The 23,271-nt window shown below is 36.7% G+C and overlaps 1 long non-coding RNA gene across 1 annotated transcript in view; it reads right to left on the minus strand.

Moving 5' to 3' along the window:
* The window catches only part of LOC140844256 (uncharacterized), a 115,827-nt gene that overhangs the window by 85,768 nt on the left and 6,788 nt on the right, over positions 1–23,271 (minus strand). Inside the window, exon 2 of the long non-coding RNA XR_012122406.1 lies at positions 4,531–4,586. This is a non-coding gene — a long non-coding RNA (uncharacterized lncRNA). The remainder of the gene's footprint in view (positions 1–4,530; positions 4,587–23,271) is intronic.

Here is a 23,271-nt window from a genome sequence, read left to right on the forward strand (position 1 = left end):
GGATACTCTTTGCGCTACCTTCATTTTTACAGCATTAAAACATTCAAAATGGTGGCAAGGAGAATGTCATTCTACCATCTTATATGAGAGTTTGAAATTCAATATAACTCTATCAATTTTAATATTTCCTTCAGTAGTTCTGCCATATATAGGTTTTACATATAATTTTAAAACTAGAGAAATAAAGGCTATGAGCCCACATTAGAGTCAGATTTAGTAAATCCTAGAGAGGGAAATGAAATAAGAGTGAAATTCAATAAAACACTTTTGTGACTCCCTTCTACACTGAAAGTGAACCAGACTCCCAGGTTACATAAGTAAACAAGGTGACTTTTGTATAGTCTTAACACCTCTAACATCATATAAGTTTTCAAAGACACTATTTAAATTGGTATACTCCCTTTAGAAAAATAAATAAATGAAAAGATAAAATACCTAGCAAAAGCCATGTATGTATTATTATTGTTCCTGAAGTGTGTGTGTACATGTGTTCAAAATCTATTATACACTTATCTCCAATACAACAAACCATAAATAGATAAATAGGTAAACAGACATATAATTAGGAAATGACACAAAGACATAATATAAAGAGATGGCATAATGAATTGTGGAACATCAACAGAGTAGTCCAGCATAGACATTCATAATTATAAAGCCCCACAGATACAGGGGAAAGTGTTATTGACTTAAAAAGTGGAAATTCCATATACATGATGGTTGCAACTGTGTAAATACCATATGCAGGTATCTGTTTTGTCTTGATTTCTATTGCTGTTGTAACACATTACCACAACTTCAGCCATTTAAAACAACACAGATTAATGACTTCACAATTCTGAAGATCAGAATTTCCACTAAGTTTCATCACTCTAAAAGACAGGTAACTGCAAGCCTGCTTCCTGATGGAGTGTCTGAGGGGATTAAGCTTTTAAGCTCATTCAGGTTGTTGGCAGAATTCAATCCCTCATGGTTATAAGACCAAGGTCCCCATTTCCTTGCTACCTGTCATCTGGCATTGTTCTGTGTCTACAAGCCACCCACATCTCTTGGTTCGTGGCCCCCTTACTTCATCTTCAAAACCAGAAACTATGAGTCCACACTTGAATCATTCCTTCAGCTTCACCCCTCTTCTTCTTTCCTCTCCTCTCTAGATGAGTGATTGTCTGCTTTTAAGATCTCATGTTAGATTAGATTGGGCCTCTCCAGATAACATAGGACAATCTTCTTATTTAAAATCAATAATCCTGATTACATCTTCAAAGTCCCATTTGTCATGTAAGGTGATGTTTACACCTGTGAGTATAGTATGTGAGTATTGTGTTTAGGGGGTCATTATTCTGTCTTTCAAAATGTGGAGAGTGTACAAAAATGAATACATGAAATGAAAATAATTATATTAGGATAGTAAAAGAGCTTTCCACTTTTTAAAATTTTTACTTCTTTAATTTCTCTACTATATTCTCTATAATGAGAGGAAATTCATGTAATAACATATTTAGTTTTGATACCAGTCATATATATATATATATATATGACTAATTTATTTTTATTTTTATTTTGGTATCATTGATACACAATTACATAAGCAACATTGTGGTTACTAGATTCTCCCCATTATCAGGACCCCATTACAGTCACTGTCCATCAGTGTAGTAAGATGCTATAGCATCACTACTTGTCTTCTCTGTGCTTATGCTGCCTTCCCTGTGCATCCTGCTACACATAGGGCATTATGTGTCCTAATTGTAATGCCCCTTATTCCCTTTCTCCCTCCCTTTCCACCCCCCACCCACCCGCCCCAATCCCTTACCTTTTGGTAACTGTTAGTCCATTCTTGGGTTCTGTGAGTCTGCTGCTGTTTTGTTCCTTCAGTTTTTGCTTTGTTGTTATACTCCACAGATGAGTGAAATCATTTGGTACTTGTCTTTATCCACCTGGCTTATTTCACTGAGCATAATACCCTCTAGCTTCATCCATGTTGTTGCGAATGGTAGGATTTGTTTTCTTCTTATGGCTGAATAATATTCCATTGTGTATATGTACCACCTCTTCTTTATCCATTCATCTACTGATGGACACTTAGATTGCTTCCATTTGTTGGCTATTGTAAATAGTGCTGTGATAAACATAGGGGTGCATATGTCTTTTTGAGACTAGGCTCCTACATTCTTAGGGTAAAATCCTAGGAGTGGAATTCCTGGGTTAAATGGTGTTTCTATTTTTAGTTTTTTGAGGAACCTCCATACTGCTTTCCACAAAGGTTGAACTAGTTTACATTCCCACCAGCAGTGTACGAGGGTTCCACTTTCTCCGCATCCTCACCAGCATTTGTTGTTCCTTGTCTTTTCTATGTTGGCCATCCTAACTGGTGTGAGGTGATATCTCATTGTGGTTTTAATTTGCATTGCCCTGATAATTAGTGATGAGGAGCATCTTTTCATGTGTCTGTTCGCCATCTGAATTTCTTCTTTGGAGAATTGTCTGTTCATATCCTCCACCCATTTTTTAATTGGGTTATTTGCTTTTTGGGGGTTGAGGCATATGAGTTCTTTATATATTTTGGATGTTAATCCCTTGTCAGATATGTGATTTACAAATATATTCTCCCATACTGTAGGATGCCTTTTTGTTTTACTGATAATATCCTTTGCTGTACAGCTTTTTAGCATGATGTAGTCCCATTTGTTCATTTTTTATTTTGTTTCCCTTGCCTGAGGAGATGCATTCAGGAAAAAGTTGCTCATGTTTATATTCAAGAGATTTTTGCCTATGTTTTCTTCTAAGCATTTTATGGTTTCATGACTTACATTCAGCTCTTTGATGCATTTTGAGTTTACTTTTGTTTATGGGCTTAGACAAAAATCCAGTTTCATTCTCTTGCATATAGCTATCCAGTTTGCCAACACCAGCTGTTGAAGAGGCTCTCAATTTTCTATTGTATTTCCATGACTTCTTTATCATATATTAACTGATCATATATGCTTGGGTTTATATTTGGGCTCTCTAGTCTGTTCCATTGGTCTATGGGTCTGTTCTTGTGCCAGTACCAAATTGTCTTGATTACTGTGGCTTTGTAGTAGAGCTTGAAGTTGGGGAGCATAATCTCCCCTGCTTTATTCTTTCTTCTCAGGATTGCTTTGGCTATTTGGGGTCTTTTGTGGTGGCATACGTATTTTAGGACTATTTGCTCTAGATCATTGAAGAATGCTGTTGGTATTTTGATAGGGATTGCATTCAATCTGTAGGCAGGATGCCATGTTGACAATATTAATTCTTCCTATCCATGAGCATGGGATGTTTTTCCATTTATTGGTATCTTCTTTAATTTCTCTCATGAGTGTCTTATGGTTTTCAGAGTATAGGTCTTTCACTTCCTTGGTTAGGTTTATTCCTAGGTATTTTATTCTTTTTGATGCAATTGTGAATGGAACTGTTTTCCTGATATCTCTTTCTGCTAGTTCATCATTATATATGACTAATTTATAAGCTTGCATACATGAGACTATTTCTGCATTGGAATAACTATTATCATGATGGCAGTTTATTATTATTCAGTAAGTCTTCAATATAAAGCTTTAATCAGAGGTCAGCATTACAAAAACTAGTCATTTTTAATAAAATAAATTATAATTATAATATTTACAAGAAGCTCATTACAGTATGTAATCAAGGGTATGTTTCACAGCAAACAAAATGGTACATGAAGTATTATGTAGGTAAAGAAATAAAGAGCAAGGTAGTTTTTTTTAGCTACTTTTATCTAAACTTGTTCCAGCAGTCTACAAACTGAGCAAGATATTGATAATAATCTTACGACAGAACTTATCCAAGCAACAATTACATATGCAGAAGTAGAGAATGCTCAGAAATCAGCCAAGCTTTGTGAGGGGGAGAAAAAAAAAGAAGTCCCTGGGAGGCAAACATGTATTTAAATACTGCTATGAATTCATGAGGTAATACCCTAGGAACTTGATGAAAGTTAAAAATCCTATCTGAATGCATAGTCATGCAGGATGTTTTCTCCTTCTACTATCACTGCAGTCATGGGAAATACAAAACAAAATAGTTCATCACGTTTCTAGTCATCATGTCTTAATAATTTGTATTCCCAGAGGTTGTACCAATCATGCAAACCAAAAAAAAAAATCCACAGATAAAAATCAAAATCACAGTTTCATAGGTGATTTTACTACCAGGTACAACATCTTTGCCCCAGATCAGTTTAGATAATCTAGCTTAAAATCCCCTTTAGATGAGAATGGTAATTTCAAAGGGAATTAAGTATTGTTTTCTAACTGTTCCATTTCTACTAGATTTAGTATGGTTAAAAAACAGAGGGGGGGGAATTAGCACTCACTGTGTACAGTGAATTTAATACAGAAGATCAGATATACTCCAACAACTGCTTTGTAAGATAGGTATTATTTCCACCATTACACATATAAAGCAGATGGAGCTCAGTTTCTTAATTTACCTAAAGATGGTTATTACTGAGAAAATAAGTTGGACTCTGTCCTTAAGTCTCACATTTTCACTCCATTTCTTTCTTTGTTTTCATTCTTTCTCTTTTCTCTCACTTCTTCCTTTGAATTAAAAACAGACAATGGAGGATATGAGTATATAAGACCATTCAAATAAATAATTACAATTGTTGATAAATATTCATTTATAGACAATTGTGACCAGAAGAGCATTGAGTTATCTGATATATCTAAGATTCTACAGAGTAAAGCCCAAAACATAACATCTTCTTAAGGATTAAGTAGAGAATTATAAGATTCACATGGTGGAAGCCACAGAAATCCATTGGCAATATGTTCTTTTTGTTGAAAAACTATATTGCATTTGTGAAACATACTCATATTTCAGGTATAAAGCAAACTAAAGAAAACATATAGAGTTTTGATTTCTGCTTAGGAATAAGTGGAAGGAGAATTGCACCCACCCTTATAGCAAAAAGAAAAAGAAGTCATGTCAACAGATTGCAAGTTCGTAACTTTTCTTGAGTCTGTCAGAGAGCTGAGGTCACAGGGCAACCATCCAGCCCAAAATATAAGGAGAGAGAAAGGATGCAGCCAGACACAAATGGAAGAACTTAGCCAGAATGGTTTATGTATCAAGGGGAAGACTAGATGTAGGCTGGTGAGTGTGGAGCCCTTGCGGGCTGCAGGTATGTGGAGGATTTGCTCCTTCTTATAACTCTTCTCTTCCCCACTATGCACCCACAAAAAAGGAGTGGCAAGAATCCTGAAACAGCATTTTTCCTGAGAAAGTGTAACAGCAACCACCAAATGAGGGGACAAAATTCTGATTGGATACTTTTTCTGATGTTCACTATGGAACAAAAGCTTCATTATGGTATACACAGTAATACAGAGTAGATTGTTCCTGATGAGAGGGATTCCATGCTACTGGGCTCATGTGACACTTCTGTCTTCGCTACCATGGCTACTTCATTCATTAGTCCATTGCACAAATAAAGTGTCCAAAGACACTATTTGCTCATGTCAGTTGGATGAGTGATCACATCCACTTAGTTATACAGTACATTTTCCACAGGATATGTTCTCTGTCAAGCATATAGTTAAGGCCCATAGATATATACCCCTTGTATTCAATGTAAGAAGATATATGCTTCTTTGTCGAATTTATTTTTCCCTAAACTAAATTTGCTCCTCACTGGTTTGTGCTCAATCATCAAAACTATTCTTCACCATCCATAGGCTCAAATATGTCAGTAACTTGGCTACATTATTTTCTACATGAAGTGTATATGTAAGTACACTGACCAAGTTATACCCACTGGAGAATTTTCCCTTAATCTGTTTCTTTAGCACCATCCAGAGCTGGGCTTTAGAGGTACAGCAGTTCATTTGCCATTTACATCAACAAACGGTAGATACTCCATCTCTGAACCAAGTCTGGGATTTACTTATTCTGAAATATTGTTATAAGAAATACCACATCAGAGAATATGTGTAAACTGAGCAAGATGCATTGACAGAAGAGTGATAGGAATATAAGGAGCTGAGCAATTTGTTCAAGCAACTACCTTACATATTCTGGATCTATTCAAGCCCAATTCCATATGTGCTATTTTTATCTTATGATCTATTACATCTGGGCTCAATATACTTTATGTCTTGGGGTTTGACACAACCTAGCTTATAATGATCTCTTCAGGCTACACATCCACTTGATGTTCTAGTTCAGGGATTCATCTCTACCAGAGCACAGTATCACAGAGGAACAAAAATGTCTTGCCCCTAGACTCATCATGTCCTGTTAATGATCTCCAGAAAAAAACACTGAGGCAGAGGACCCCTGATTGCCCTTCTGGTCTGGATGATGTATTGATTATACATACACACAAAAGGGTTAAGAGTATCTAAGTGTTCATTTTCCGGTTCATCTACATACTTTTCTCCACCCCAGGTTTCAAATCCCACAATTTCCTTATTAGTTTATGGATTTTGGCATATTGAATTTGGTTCCACTGAGAATGCATCTTTCTTTAACATCTCATCAATCTTACAGGTAGGTTATATGGTTTATTTTTCAGGTCTATCTGTACTGAAATTGCAAGAGATGATGTCTCTTTAAATGATGTAGAGGAGGCTCACCAAATCTAACATTTTGCTTTAAATTGTGGATTAATAGATTTTTCTCTTCAGTAAATCACTGGCACTTAGTAACAGACATAGAATTATAGACTGTATAATAGTTACTCATTATCCCATGCTTTTCAAACTCTTTTTAACATCTAATCAATGTTACAGTTAGGTACTACGGGACTGACAGTTACAGTTAGTATCTGTACTAACTGTGTCAAACTCACTACAGGTTAAACATCGTGGCAGATACACTGCTGTGGATTCTAAGGACTATCAAAACTCCATTCACCAGCAGTGACAGTGTCCTTATTGAGATTTTTTGGTCCATTCAGCTCCAAAATCCTATCCTTAGAGTTGGCTTCCCCGGGCCATGTCTGGCACCTACTCTTTTCAGCTACACTTCCTAGAAACAGAGGTGAAGATCATATTTCCTTCGAAATTTATTTACTGATAGAGTGCTTGCCAAGAAAAAAAGAAAATTAAAAACCTATAGGTAAAAGAACAAAGCAGAACAATGAAGGGTAAAAAGCTGAGAAACAATACGGTTTCAGGAAATGCTTAGCTTTGGCTTAATTCACAGAGGTAGGTATCTGGGAATAAAATGATCAGCACTGTTGTGCTCTTTGAAGTCAGAGGATTCCCCTTTATTTCTCTGTAACAATCTATCATTGGCTCTGGGTTATTCAAAGAGAGGGGTCAATATAACTTGCAGGGTTAGAAAACACTATAGTCAGTGAAGGTCAGTTTTTTGGAGCAGTCAGGTAACTGTGGGCCACTAGACACTGACAGCAATGGGAAATGTGGATGCCAACCAGTAAGAGAGATACTGGAAATTTTAGAATAGAGTATATGAGTGGGGCAACACAATTTCTCCTACCTGGATACAGGTCTTTTGATCTCTCTCCTTCCCTCTCTCTCCAACCCTGTTCAAACACCATGCATAGAGGCATACACAACTATGCTCTCTGCTTTCAATATAGGCCAGTTATGCTTGAAGCTATGGCAAATGAAGTGGTACAATATGTAAAACATCAAAGTAATCGCTGACACACCAACTTAGTGATATTAAACTTAGAAGTTTGTAAAAAATGAATGTTGAAAAAGTATAGAGATACCAAACACAAGGATGGGAGTTGGAACAAGAGCAGATCTGACCTCATCCTGCCCTGAATGACTGACAAGAATACAGAATCAGACATCTTATTAGAACACTGCAAATTCCATTAACTCTTTCTAAAGATTCTATGACAGATCTTCCCCAATAAACAAAAAAAAGAGCAAAACCCACTTAGATGATTCTCCAGTGCATCTTTGAAATATTCTCCCATGAAACAGCTCTTCATAATGTTACAATGGTGAATCAGAGTGTAAAATTAGACATTAAATACAATTATTCACACAGATCATACACCCGGGTCACAAGAAAAGGCATTTAATGCTCTATGACAGGAGTCAGCAAACACAGCCCCTGGATAAAATTCAGTCCATGGCCTGGTTTGATTTTTAACAGACCATGCGATAAGAATGATTTTTATATTTTAAGGGTTTAAAAAGAAGAAAAGCAAAATATGATATGGGATAGGACTGCATGTGGCCCTCAAAGCCTAAAACATTTACTCTCTGGTCCTAAACAGAAAGTTTGCCAATAACTTTTTTTGTGATTCAGGTCTCTGTGGAAATCTCTTCCACCAACAGAAGGAAGAGCAATACTCTCTAGTACAAAAAATATTCTCTAGAAAGAGAACACAATATCTACTCCCAAATTCTGATGGTATTTAACTTGGATGAGTAGTGAGGAAACAAGTAGTTTTATATATTACTTACCTCATGAAAACTACACTGGATACCCAAAATACTCACTAAAATACTACAAAAACTGTGTTCCCCATAATTTCTGTGTGCTGTATGGTTTGTCACACTTCTGAATGCATAGGAATCACCTGGAATTCTTATTAAAATGTAGATTACTAAATTCTATCGCAAGAAAATTTAAATTCATTATATATATTGGTTAAGGCACAGGAATTTGAATTTCAAATACCTCCAGGTAATTCTACTTGATATGGTTTATAAACTGACCATTGAGGAATACATGCAGGTGAAAGACCATAAATTTAAATCAGGCAAATTTAGATTTCAAAACTGGTTTACTGATTAAATCCAGAATACTCTGAGCACATTAAGTACCTACTATGTTTCAGACATTCTTACCTGTGTTGGTATAAATAAAAACAACTAAGTAAAATATATGGAATATTAGTGTAATGAGTGCCCTCAAGAAAAATCAGACAGGGAAATGAATTAGGGACTTGGGTGAGGGGCGGGTAGAAAGGTCTCACTGGGATAGCATTATAGTGAAGACTTAAAGAAGGTGAGGGAAAAAACAAGTCATGGAAATATATTGGATAGATGAGTTTCAAGAAGAGAAAACAGCTAATATCAAGCTCAAAGTCTGGCACATTCAAAGAATAAAGAGTAGAGAGGCAGTGTGTAGGCAGAGAACTCTTGACAGCTGAGTGAAAAATAAACAGTAGAGGACTGCAGTAGGCAGAATAATGGTCCCCATGTGTCACCTTACAAATGGCAAAAAATGATTTTGAAGACATGATTAAGAGTCTTGAGATGGGGGAGATTAGCCTGTATTATGTAGGTGAGACCAATGTAATCATAGGGTCCTTATAAGTGACAGTGGAGGCAAGAGACTTAGAGTCAAGGAGATTTGAAGATGCTCTGCAGCTGGCTTCAAAGACAGAGGAGGGGATCACAGACAAGAAATGCAGGAAAAGGCATTTTCCTAGAAGCAGATAAAAAATAAAACATATTCACCTACAGTCTTGCCTAAGGGTTTCAGCCCCAGGCAAGTTCACTATGGAGTCAGTGAGACATGGAATGACAATGGAATGTTCTTGGGGTAAAGGGGTTTATACCCACCTTTATTATCCTGGTGCTAGGCTGAGAACTAGAATCACATCCGCAGTCACAGGAAACTCCATTTCCACACACTAGGCCACAAATGACACACACATTGCTAAAATCATTAGTAATTTCTCAGTCCTCATATTAACTATTCATTAACATGTGCTACATTTTTTTTCAGTCCTCTTCCTACTGTCCTTTACTAGCCTGCTCATCTGTCTTGCCAATGGGTTTCAGCCCTGGGCAACTTCACTATGGTTTCAGTGAGACTAAGGAATGACAGTGGAACGTTCTTGGGGTAAAAGAGTTTATTACCCAGCTTGTTCTCCTGGAAATAGGTCGAGCACTAGAATCACATCTGCATCCAGTAGTCTGCAGGTCTGTAATCTTCCTCCGGCTCTGCCTCTGCCCAGAGCACTGGTCAGGGCTCTATATAGTGACTCAGTCAATAATTACTTATTGCCTATGGGTGTGCACGCAGTAGCTTAGCAGTAAGCCAGTTACATCATCAAGCTGTTTAGGGTCAGGTGAGGATCCTGGCCATAGGAACTTCCATTTTCCCCACACCATCACATTCACTTGTTTCATTTATCCTACCTTATTTGTTGCTGCTTCTTAGTCTCCTTAGCTAGTTCTCTGTTAAAATTAGTTTCTGAAAATTGGAATTTTAGGCCTCTTTTCTATCTTTATTTACTCCATTTGAAGATAGTTCCCCCTGTCCTGGCTTTAAATGTCATTTAAAAGTGGTGGGGATAAAGTGAAGGTTCCTGTGGCCAGGATTCCCACCTGGCCCTGGTTGGCTAACTCACTACACATGTGTGGGCAATATGTCATTATTGACTCTATAAAGAGCTCCACCAAGAGCTCTGGGTGACATAGTGGCACGACTGCAAGGATGCAGGAGAGGAGACATGAGACTGAAGTGGTGGCAGCACCAAGGACAGAGACTGAGATGGCTGCAGGGGTAGAGAGGCCCAGGGGAGTGCTGCACTGATAGAGAGGTCCAGAGGCAGAGACCAGATTGCTGCATGCAGACTTGCTCTGAGTGGACAGGATTCTAGTGATTAACCTGCCACTGTGGGAATAAAGTTGGGTATAAGCCTTTCAACCCAAGAACATTCCACTTTCATAACTTTGGTCTCATTGAATCCATAGTGAACTTTCCAGGGGCTGAAACCCATTGGCAAGACAAGTGGTTACTCATAAATTTATCTTTCAAGCCCAGACTTCATCCCTGAAATTAGACTGGAAAAGAGAATGGGGTATTTGACAACCTCACTCAGATGTTCAAAGGCACTTCCTCCATCTCTTCCCAGAATTTCCACATATCAATAAATGGCAACATCTTCTTTTGAGTATCTCAGGCTAAAAGGCTGCACTTTATCCCTGACTACAATCTTTATCTTACATCTAACACAAAATCCACTTGTAACTCATATAATTTTCCTCCAAAATACCAGGAATTATCTATAATTCAATCATTTGTATACCATCTCTTCTATTATCACTTTACTCCAGGCCACTGTTACTTCTTTAATTAATTACTGCAGTGAATCCCTCAGTTATCTCCATGTTTCTTTAGTCTCCGTATTATTTTCCTTCTGCTCCTCTAACAAATTATCACACATCTGGTGACTTAAACAACACAAATATATTATCTTACATTTTTGGCAGTCATACTTAAAATGGGCCTCAATGGACTAAAATCATGGTGTTAGCACAGCCACATTCCCTCCTGAAAGTCTAGGTGCAGGGAAAATGGGAGTTCCTATAGCCAGGATCCTCACCTGACCCTAAACTATTTGATGATGTAATTGGCCTGCTGCAGACTATGGCTTCCATAGGCAATAAGCTATTATTGACTGAGTCACTATGTAGAGCTTGGACCAGTGCTCTAGGCAAAGGCAGAGATGGAGATGGATTATGGACCAGCAAACTGCTGGATGTAGATGTGACTCTTGACCTACCATCGGGAGAATAAAGCTGGGTATAAACCCTTTCACCCTAAGAATGTTCTATTCTCACTTCTCAGTCTTACTGAATCTGTAGTGAACTTGCCCAGGGCTGAAACACTCAGGCAAGACCCCCTAAGTAACAGCACTTTCAGTAAAATGTTAGGAGGGGAACATTCTGCCTGGACTTTTGGTTCTACTTGCTAACTTGGAAACCATGGGCACATTTCTTAACCTCTAGAAATGTCAGTATCCTCTCTAAAATATAATTATTCATATGTTATAAAGTTTTTGTAAAGATTAAATAACACAGTGCTTCTAAAGTGTCTTAAAATTTCTGGCACATAGAAACATGTTGGTTATTTTCCTTCCTTTTCCGTTCTTCTGCTATATTCCAGTAAAATAAATATATTTGTACATATGAATGTGGACTACACAAATAATGCAAGCAATCTAGATAATACATAGACTTAGTACATCTTAAGAATTTGATGTTATTAAGCTATCTTCCATTTCTTGAATCATGAAAAATCTAGTGATTGATGAAACATTTCTGTATATTTCCATGAGTTCACATTCTGGCTACTACTGCTCTGAATATTTAGCTGCCTCTTAGCTAACTTATTTTAGGGATAGTCTTATTCTCTGTATCAACTGAAAATGTATTTGTCTATAAATAATTAAAACCCAATAAATAATGTTGTAAGAAAAAAAAATGTTTTACACACTTTATAAAAGCAAGTATAAGTGATTCCTGGATTCCTCCTGGCTGTTAAACAAGCACAGTGATGCCATAGGGAACCCAAAAAAGCAAACAGGACTTCTGTATAATCATACAGGTATTTGTTCTCAAGATTTTTATTCCATGAAAGCAAAATGGCTGCTTCACTTCCAGATCCATAGATTACCCACACAGGAGAAAACAGAGTAAAAGATGAAAAAGATTAATTTAAATCTAAAAACAGCTTTCTTGTAAGCCCCACCTAACAACTTTCAATTACATCTAATTGTAGACCTAAGTGCATTATCATCTCTAGAGGGAGTTGAAGAATGAGTATATTTCTCTCCAGTATCTGTAATAGGCCTGAAAAAAGAGTTGTGAATAGTATGGGGAAAAATTGATTCATGATCTCAGTACAAAAAATTAAATTGCGAACAGTATAAAATGATTTATTAAATAAAATAGTTGGTCAAGTGATTTTGACAACTAATTTTTAGCTCTCCAAGTCATTAGGTAGTAGCATAAGTAGGTTTCTTCTTCCTTTCCTATAGTAAGAGCTTTCCTTAAAGCAAGTACCAAGGCACACAGATAATGGGTAAGGGCATACACTGAACCAGCATTCCCTAAAGTATGGTTTAAATGTAACTCAGAGTAAGAGATGTTTTTAGGTGGCACATAGATGGATATTTTTAACAATAACATTTTCAGTATCTTCTAAGAATAAATATATTGACAAGGAAAACCTGAACTGTGTGTGTTTTAAGGGAAAAAAAAGCCTCAGGTTCCTCTGAAAGCCTAAAGATCAAGTTCACTAGTTCTCAATGAGGTAGGATACAAGCACATCCCGAGCACTGCTGCCAACTCCTGCTCCAGATATTTGGCAGTATCTGGAGCCAATTTCATTATGACAATTGCTCATGAAGGTGGTAGAAGCATCTAGTGACTAGCCAGAGCTGTCGCTAAACACCCTATAATGGGCAGGACCACCTCCATAACCAAGAACTAACCTGCCCAAAATGTCAACAGCATAGAGGTAGAGAAACGTGGCTCTAGAGGGATATTTTTATTTCACCCTGGTAGAGGGCTGCTAAATATTAGATGGTTGTAAATTGGTTTCCATATTTCTATGGTTCTAACTTGTTTTCCTGTGATTTCTATTGAAATGTATGTCTGTATAAAAACCTTCTTCTGATTCTGTTAGTGTTATCCTAAAGCATGCATCAACTTGTCACGTAGTCTGTCTTGTAGTATTTAGCTCCGGGAGCTTAATGCCTAACAGTTAGTGACCATAGTTGAGGAAGAGGAAAATCATCCTTAAGAGCAAAATTTCTGATCACTGGGAAGTAAGACCTGAATGAGCTTCTCCTGTCCAGAGACTATTATGTTTCTAGTCTCCAGATACAATTATCTCCTGGTAGAAGATTTCTACAAACTAAACTCTGGATTACCCAGGATTCCACCTGTTGGTACTTGTAATAGGAAATATTCTTTCTTAATAATGGGAATACCTGAACCCCTGATGTAGGATACACCTTTCCAAAAGAAGATATTTAGGTGGGCAGATTTTTCACCAGAGGTGTATCAAGCAATCCCAAATTATAATAGTTTGGGAATGATATTTCCCTTAAGGTCAAAGTGTATTAGTGATCTCCTATTAGACTACACAGGGAATTTCTCTCTAGGTTACAGAATGCCCAGGGACTTTGTTTGCTTACATGTAGATTTTTTTTCCTAATCAGTGTACCTCCTTACTACAGTACTGGTTTCCATGACAGAATTCCTTCTATGTACTCTGTCTTCCTGAGATGAGCATTCCTTTTATGCTCGCCTTATCCTTCTCAGCTCAGACAATACCGTGGTGGTACTGTATGTTGTCAAGAGAATATATCTTAATTTTCAAGCATTTTGGTGGCTTTCTGACAATAGCCCATAGTAAGGTACATATTTTATATCATGACCCAGCTAAAGGCAGACTTTCACAATAGACATTTTTCTCTTTTTAAGTACAATGTACTGTTTTATTACCTTCTGTATTATTTCATAGGTTTACTAAGTTGATCTTGTGATTCACAAGTAGGTCAGTTTGAAAGAGATCTATTCTAGGGCAATGGTTCTCAAAGTGGGGGGAAATTAAAGAAAAATCATCTAATATTCATGAATAAAAAATACATATTTACTATAAACCAATGAAACATTGGTTCTAAAACTTTGCCATTTATCGGATCACCTGAGAGGCTTGTTAATATAGGTAACTATGCTCCACCCCTGAGATTTGATACAGTAAATATGGTGAACAGCCCAAGAATTTGCATTTTAAACACATTCCCAGGTGATGCTTATGTTACTGATTTGAGGGATATACTTTGAGAACCACTGGCCTGGAGGGAAACTCAAGTATTTACTTCCTCCCATGGAGTGTTAATTTTATTGGATCCTTCCTCAGAGTTCTATGGATGCCCCCTTGTGGCAATACAAGGTAAAGGATTGGAAGACGGCTTCCAAAATACCACTGGGTGATAAAGACAGTAGAAGTTAACACTCAGCTTTAAGATGTCTCCTCTATCTCCCTTAGGAAGGGGGACAGCGACTGTTATAAACATTAAAACATGATGCTTAAAAGGCCAGAACTTAGACAAACCTGGGTTCAAAGCTACCACTTTAATATATAATAATGATAATTAAGCCAGTTAACTTTTCTAATTCAAAGCTTCATCACCTGGTCGTTTAGTAATAGAACTTTATATCCCTCATAATACTGTTTCTCTCCCCAGATGCATCTTTCCCCAGATATATCCATGAATGAGTGCTTATTCATGGCAAAGGATCAGTCTGAATTCAGAAATTAGATAAAGCCCTGGTCTCTGTAGGATTCTAAAACTGCTCCTGTCACCTGAATTCGGTTGCTCCAGCACAAGCCATTGTACTATACAGACACTGGCTGGTTTCTAAGCCAAAAGCTGATTAATACAGCTGATAACAAGTGTCTTGCCAATGGGTTTTAGCCACAGACAAGTTCACTATGGATTCAAAGAGAGCAAAGAAATGACAATGGAACGTTTTGGGGATGAAAGGGTTATACCCAACTTTATTCCCACAGTGGCAGGTCAATCACTAGAATCCTGTCCACTCAGAGCGAGTCTGCACACAGCAAGCTATTCTCTGCCTCTGGGCCTCTCTACCCCCACAGCTGTCTCAGTCTCTGTCCTCGGTGCTGCCACCACTCTAGTCTCGTCTCTGCTCTCCTGCAGCCTTGCAGTGGTACCACTGTTGCCCAGAGCACTGGGTGGAACTCTTTATATAGCGTTACTAACGACATATTGCGTAGACGTGTGTAGTGAGCTAGCCAACCAGAGCCAGGTGAGAATCCTGGCCATAGGAACCTTCACTTTATCCACACCAAGACATTCCACGGGATCCTCTTTTTACTGCTACAGACATGTCTCAAGTAAGTGGCTAGAACTATCCTGTGCCCCGGGTCCTGTCAGTTCCACAATGCAGGTATAGGCTCCAGGAGTTATTTGAGGGGCATTAGAACAACTTTCCTTTCAGTGCTGTGCTCGGCCACAGATGTGCAGCAGCATGATTGGGACCCTACGGAGCAGCTCTTTACGGGTACTCATCCAATAATTTTCACTTTACAATCACATGAACCAAACATATTCATAGTTTTTAGCAAAACTAAAAGCTATGAAAAATATACTCTTTTCAAAAAAAAAATAGGGCATATATCTTCCATTAGTAATGATTTGTCTATTTTCTCACTATCTGAAAATAATGAAAAGAAATTAAAATGATCAATTCCTGCCTGAAAAAAGACTCACTGTATAATGGGGATATAAACACATATTGGATTTCTTTGATCTAAAGATAATTATTTTCCCTCACATTTGAATACTTCTAAAATTTAGATGACATTGTCAATGTAGTAATGTTCATTTTTATCTGAAAGTAAAACCTGTTAATAAATTAATGCTGTAGTTATAGTCTGTGACAGTTCATACTCAAAACTAGGAAAATTACAAATAAAGTATACTACTATATAAGGGCTGTGTAAAGATCTGGTTGGATATTTTTCAGTTATACATTTACTGGGAGACAATTTTTAATCACAGAAAATAGACATGGAAAATAGACATTGACTTCTACACAAACATACACACATAAATACACATACACACACTATATGACACAATGCCTCTACAAGACTATTCATCTGGCTATCACCATCACAACTCATAAGTCTTAAAGTGTTTTGATGTGAAAGGTGTTTGTTCCTCATATCTAGGAACCAATCAACTTAAAAGCAATATTAACAAGCATAGTATACAGTATAGTCCCCAAGTATTTATAAATGGGAATATAAAAATAAATCTTAGTAAAACATCAGTTTCAACCTAAAAAATTAAAACTCATTAATAAAATAAAAAACTTACCTCTGTATTCTTTGAAAAGGATTTCTCGATATAAATAAATGTGATATGTGCAGTTTCAAAAGTGAACTTTGAAATTCTAATTTGTAGGGCTGAGGATGTAAATGTTTTAATTGTAGGGCTGATGAAAAAATATGCATCTTTGACTAGATTGGAAAGGAAAAAATAAATAGATTTACAAAGAAGCTTACATTTGCCTAGGAAATGATAGCAGAAACATGAATGATGCTGTCTGAGAAACATTCATGAGCAAAGGTTAGCATCTGGACCTGCTTTTAATCAGGCAGCACTAAGCTCTGTAGTCAACTTGAAGTCTTCTATGTGGTTACAAATATCCACTTCTCAATGCATATACAGTTTTAAAAATACACAATGACTCTCTGAAATATATGTCTAGAATTTATTTGCACATTTAAAGAAATATGTGATATCAACCAGGAAAAAATAAATGTTTGTCATAGAAGCATTTTCCTTTACAATGAACTTTTTCTTTCTTATTTAGTGGTATTATAATCACACTGTGTGATATTGAAAATGCTTATGAATGGTTCTCAGTCCTCTATTGGAATAATTCATTGAGTATACATAAGCAGATGCAAAATGAATCAGACCTATTTTATAGATACAGTAATAAATTGATGCAGTTCAGCAAGTGACTCTAGACTTGGCATTAAAATTTGTGTGACTTTAGGCAAGTCTCTTAAGCCATCTATGCCTTAGATTTTTTGGTATCTAACATGAAGATAATACCCACCACATGGATTGTATTTAATAAATTTAATAAATAACCTGTTCAAAATGTTGCGTCTGGTACCTGTGAAGACTTTCAACAAACTGTATTTTCATAGCTTTTCACAGACACTTGAAGTATAATAAAAGATGAAAAATGGCATTAATTATAAGGTTTATTGAAAAAATATATAGACAAAAGATCTAAAAATTAAATTATAAACGCCAAAAGAAAATATATTAGAGAATGATTATCCCTTTACAAATGAATTCACTAGAGGATTTAAGTATCACAATCCTTGAATTCACTTAAAACCTGATTATCAATTTTTATTTATATGGAACCTTGCAAAGCATACATCATATGAGGCATGGTACATCTATGTCTTTTCGAAAGGCCAAAGTTCATATGCTTTAAAAATCTATAAGTTTAAGGTTATCTTATAGTCTGAATATTTGTATGTTTCAGAAGAACTTTTAATTTATAGTAATGGAAATTATGCAGTAAGTGTCTGTGAGATAAGTGAAATCTTGGCCTAGAGATTTACAGATGGACAATATCCGTCCATGTAAACTATATGCATATGGCACACATCTAATCTTGGCCTGGTAGAGGGAAGGGAGGCCACAAAACCAGAGTGAATATAACTTGTCTTTTACAAATTTGCAACATATCAGAGCATAAATAGGACGCTGGCTGATTGAGTCCTCTGAGGGTTTCTTAGTAAGGGATACTGAAGCGATAGTACAAAATAAGAAATAATTTTAATTATATATGTCATACAAGCTTTGAAGAAAACTGGAGTTGATATGAGGGAAGAGTGTGATTTTAGAGTACTCAAAAGTGTATGTTTTAATTATCTTCCAGTTCTTCCTTCTCCCACTTTCTCCATCCAAGAAGTTAGGCCAGCGTGGTGCTGCACCAGGTAAAGAAAGAAAGAAGGAGGAAAAGGATGGGGAGGGGGAGGAAGAGAGTAAAAAAGAGACAGGAGAGAAATGACTAATATTTTAGTTCAACAACATAAACACAAAAGGTGCTTCCTTGAGAGTCTCTTACAAAGAAATCAGGGCCCGTTTCACGGGCCATCTTGAAATTATTAATACAATTATCTCTGAACCTATTTTTCTTCCTAAAGTCTGGTGGAACAATAGAACCATTTATAAGGACAGAGGAGATATAAACAGCATATGTGACCCCTGCCCCCACTTCCCTGTTGCTCTCTTTTATGTGTATTATTCATGCTGTTCTACTTGGACAGAATTATGGAAAACCCAGGGGTTTAGTGATACTAAAAGTCAGTACAATGTAACTATGTTATCATTACTACTTAAGTCAAGGGCAGGGAAACCTTGCTCCAAATACAGAAAGAAAGCAGTGGCACTCAAAGTGACAAGAATGACCAAGTAACCCTACCATATCCTTTCTTCCTCATCCTTTTTTCCTGTATCAGCCAAATGACATAGAAAAGATGACAGAAAAGGGAATGAGCAACTCATAGTTCATTTTCCTTTTTGTTCTTTACTTACTAGTAAGCTAAATGGAGAGACTCATGAGATACATAGAGAGAAGGGTGTGCATGTGTCAAGAGGTGTTTCCACTGTTTTGATAAGAATATTTCCACTCTTCTAAGAACAAAATACATATGCATGTAGAGTTACAAAATGCAAGTGTGTAATTCCAGTGATTCTGCATACAAGTTAAATATTCTTATTTAAATCAGCATTTAAAATTCTTTTAACATTAAGGCATTTAAAATTATAAAGTTTTAAAACTGCAAAAAAATATAAAGTATTTGAGACTAATATTGTCCAATATAAAATTCATGTTAATAATTTAAAGTTTTGGTTTTTATTTACTTAGATTACTATTAATAATACAATTGGCCCTTGAATAATGTGAGGGTAGAGGTGCTGATCCCTATGCTGTTGAAAGTCTGAATATAATTTTTGACTCCCCAAAAACTTAACTATTAATAGTCTACTGTTGCTTATGTGGTAAGAAATGATGAAATAGACTAATATTTACATGTATTTTAAGCATTCAATGACATACATTTTTCTCGAGTTTTTTCAGAATTTCTAAGCTACATGGTTTGTGAGCTTTTTTTTTCCAAATAGTTTCAACTCTCTTCCTAGTTTTTCAATATATTTATTGAAAAAGTCTACATAGAATTGGATCCATGAACTTCAGACATGTTTGTTCTAGGTTCAACTGTAATTAAAACCATCACGATAAATAGAGAGCATGTATTGAAGAAAGGAAAATGTTTATATAACATTAACAGCACATTTTTTTCTCAATTTGGAAACAAGAAGCCTCACATTTTCACTTTACACTTGGCACTGCAACTTATTTAGCCCAACTTATAATAACAAAGTTAATATAAAATAAAAAGGAACAAGAACACAGAGGGTATTTTTCTTATATCAGGAAAGAGAGAAGTGTGCTATGCCATAACTCAGAATCTCATTTACATAACTTTTGAGAAAATTTATTACTCAGCTGGTTTAGGAAATCTCTGCTCTTACAGATGGGCTCTCAAATATGGTCTGTCACATAACCTTCTCTCCAACTTGCTTGACCTTAATTAGTCTCAAAGATTTCCTTATCTTACTGAAGGGATAACCTTTAATGGATGTCATGTCTGCTTTAGTTTGGGGTCTGGAAAGGCACAGTTTACCCCACAATAATAGGCTATTCACTTGATTTCAATTCCATTCTGTGTGAAGCTCTGGCTTGAGTTCTGCTGGAAGGGCATTGTAAAATCTCCTAGGGAACAGGGATATAGTTACAGTATCCACTTAGCTCATCTAGTATCAGAGGGAGATCCACAAAATCAGGACACAGATGCATTGCTCATTTGTTGTATATTCTGTCTAGACTATTCATCATTACAACCCAGACTCTTAAGTGTGTGTCCTTGGCCACAGACAATCATGGAAATAGCATGAGTTTTTGGGTGTTTCATGTGGTGGAATCAAGATTCTACCATCTACTGGAAAATCACCCTCTGAAGGTATACTCACTGACAGTGAATCAGTTATAGTATACCTATGTTATGTTTTTCACAAAAGAAAATTATAACTACAGCAAACAATCAACAGTGAAAAGAAAAAAATGGCTGCTATGTGGATATTTGTCATTGTTTTGGCAGTTAAGAGCCACTCCCCTTGCTGCATTTAGGAAATTTCCTCCTAATGAAACAAAGTCCTCTATCAAAATGTAAAATGTTAGATATTCAGTCTCCCAACCTGTCCAACAATCAGGCTAACTGACATAACCCAGAATCCTCTGATCACACACATTCACCCCAAAATTTGAGTAAAATGCTATTGACGTAAAGAACTGAGGACTATTCCAAATCCCTTCTGCTGAGGCTGGCATCAGGACCTCAGCTACCCCAGGTTGCAGAAGCCTCAGGGGTGACCATTCTGAAGGCAGTGGCAGTGTCCAGCGTGGATGGAGTAAGCTCCAGTGTTCATCTGCAGTGGCTACAACAGTAGTGTCTGTGCCAGGGCAATACTGGTCCTTTGCCGCAAGTAACTCTGCCTTGGTTCTCCGTCTCTTCCAAGGATTCTGAGAGCTGCCTGACACTTCTGAATACATTTTCTGCTAATATTAGCTAGCATTGCTTTCCACTAATTGAACTAATTACCCTAATTGATGCAGCGGTTGATGCTTACATTCATATATTCTGAGAAGTCTTGACAAATGATGTGGAGATAAACAAAACTTCATTTCAAAGTGAAGATTTCTATACTCTACTTTAGAATGGTCAACCAAATCTTTTCAATTACTACAATGAAAGAAATCAATGGATGTCTATTTCACACTGTTAGAGAAATAACTACTGAATTTTAATGTGCAAGATCACTTTTAAAGGAATAAACTAGCTTACAGGATACAGCATCTTTTGCTTTCTGTTTGTGTGGGTTTTATAAAAATCCCCATATAATATGGCATCATCTTTCCTTGAAAGATGGTAACAGATCCACAGATGAGTTCATAGAAGACTTTCAGGAAAGGCTTTTTGACTTAAAGTCAAAGCCCTATGCAGATTCTTGGCATCTCACTTGCTGGGCAAGAAGACTGGTATTTTTGATGATCTTAAAAAATGATCACAGGAAATCAAAAAATTGGAGCTTTCCACTGCCTGCCTCTCCCTTGCCCTAGAAGATGTGTACAGAAAGAGGAATTGGAAGGGTACTGGGATTTTGGAAACAAGAATCCACACATCTCTATGAAATTGTGCTTTCAAAGTAGATTCACTAACTTTTTTGGTGCTAATAAGGAATCCAGTAACTAACAGCCTTGGGCACCCTAGTCTTTTCCGTGCATTTATTTAGATTCTTAGCTTGACTCTTGCTCTGGCACTTTCTCCTCTTTCTGGAGTAACTCTGAGTTTGGTTTGTCTCTTACGTATCAAGACTCAAATGCACCCCATGGATTTCATGTGAAACATTGTATTCCTTTTGCTCAAAACTGTAAGATTTCTATGTTATAAAAATGACAAACTCATTTTTTTTTCCCCTTTGGACTTCAGGTTTTTGCTTCCTGACCCAGCTCTGTCTCCCTAGGCTCCTTCCTTAACACCGCCCGTCAACCAATGCCCCATCCCTCTCAAGGTGTGAGGAGGGAACTAGACCCCGTACTTATCACTAAAAAGCTTTAGGCTGCAAGAAACACAATCTCCAACTAAAACAGGTCTAAAAAAACAGACACTGTATCCTCTAACAAGAAATATGTATTAGAAAGTCTTGATCTCAGGGTAGTTACTTAGCAATAATATGAATAACCCAGAGATATCACATCTTTCCACAATGTGGAAAGAAGATTGACAATACATCTCTTCATGTCCTGAACATTTCGGTCACATCTCCAGCCATTACAATTTCACAAAACTGCATCCCAAAAAGGAAGAAAGGGGAGGGGTGGGGATGGGCAGAAATTAAATGGATTCCTCTTTTTATGGCTCTTCATTTTTACCAGGAAGGAACATCTGTTTCAGAATCTCCTAAGACCCCCTTTCATCTCACTGTACACCCCGTCCTCTCCATAAAAATGAATAATAAATGCCCTGGGACAAACTCTTTAGCAGCCTGTATTCCGCTGCGCCTGTATTCCGCTGCTGCTGCTATTTTATTTTTTTTAAAAAAGACCTGTATTCAATTAGCAAGAAATTATATTTTAATAAGAGGAATTTGTTAAAGAGAAGTTATCTGTGAATTCTCTACTTAAATTAATATGTTTCATGTTAACACTTTAGATTGAAATATTCTTTTTTTCAAATAACAAGTGGACTTTATAAGCAACACTTGTGGATCAATTATCTTTTGGATAGGTAGCCAATAGTGATTGTGGTATCTTGGCTTCCACTAAGGCTGAGAGAAGCAATCTTCCCACAAGTCTCAGCTTTAAAATTAAAGTTAAGGACCATAATTCACATTTCAACAAACAGGTTATATTTATTGGGACTAATGCATATATTGTAGCAGTCAGTCCTGATGATGGAACCCTTCAGCATCTGTGACAAAACTTTTTGCTTCTGTTTTCTTTGATCATATTTGAGACATGATATAAGACAGGGATGACTACAGCAGTGGAGCTGAGACATCCACATGGTGATGAAACACCAGTGCATTTTTCTGCAGGATTATCGATCACGGCAGGTGAAGGAGTGAAACTACATGTGGACACAGATGAACCAAAAGCAGATGTAAACTTGCTTTTTATGAGCCACTTTTCCCTGAAGAGCCTATGGAGATGTGGCCCATGGTGATAATGTTAAAGAAGAAAGAGGGGGTTAGCTGAAAACTATTCCGACTGTACCACAGAAAATGCTGCTGACTTGCTGAGATATCTGCTAAAATACGAGGCTTTAGGATATTTAAAACAATTTATCACA

The sequence above is a fragment of the Manis javanica genome, chromosome 11, assembly GCF_040802235.1.
Source record: "Manis javanica isolate MJ-LG chromosome 11, MJ_LKY, whole genome shotgun sequence".
NCBI classification, from domain to species: Eukaryota; Metazoa; Chordata; class Mammalia; order Pholidota; family Manidae; genus Manis; species Manis javanica.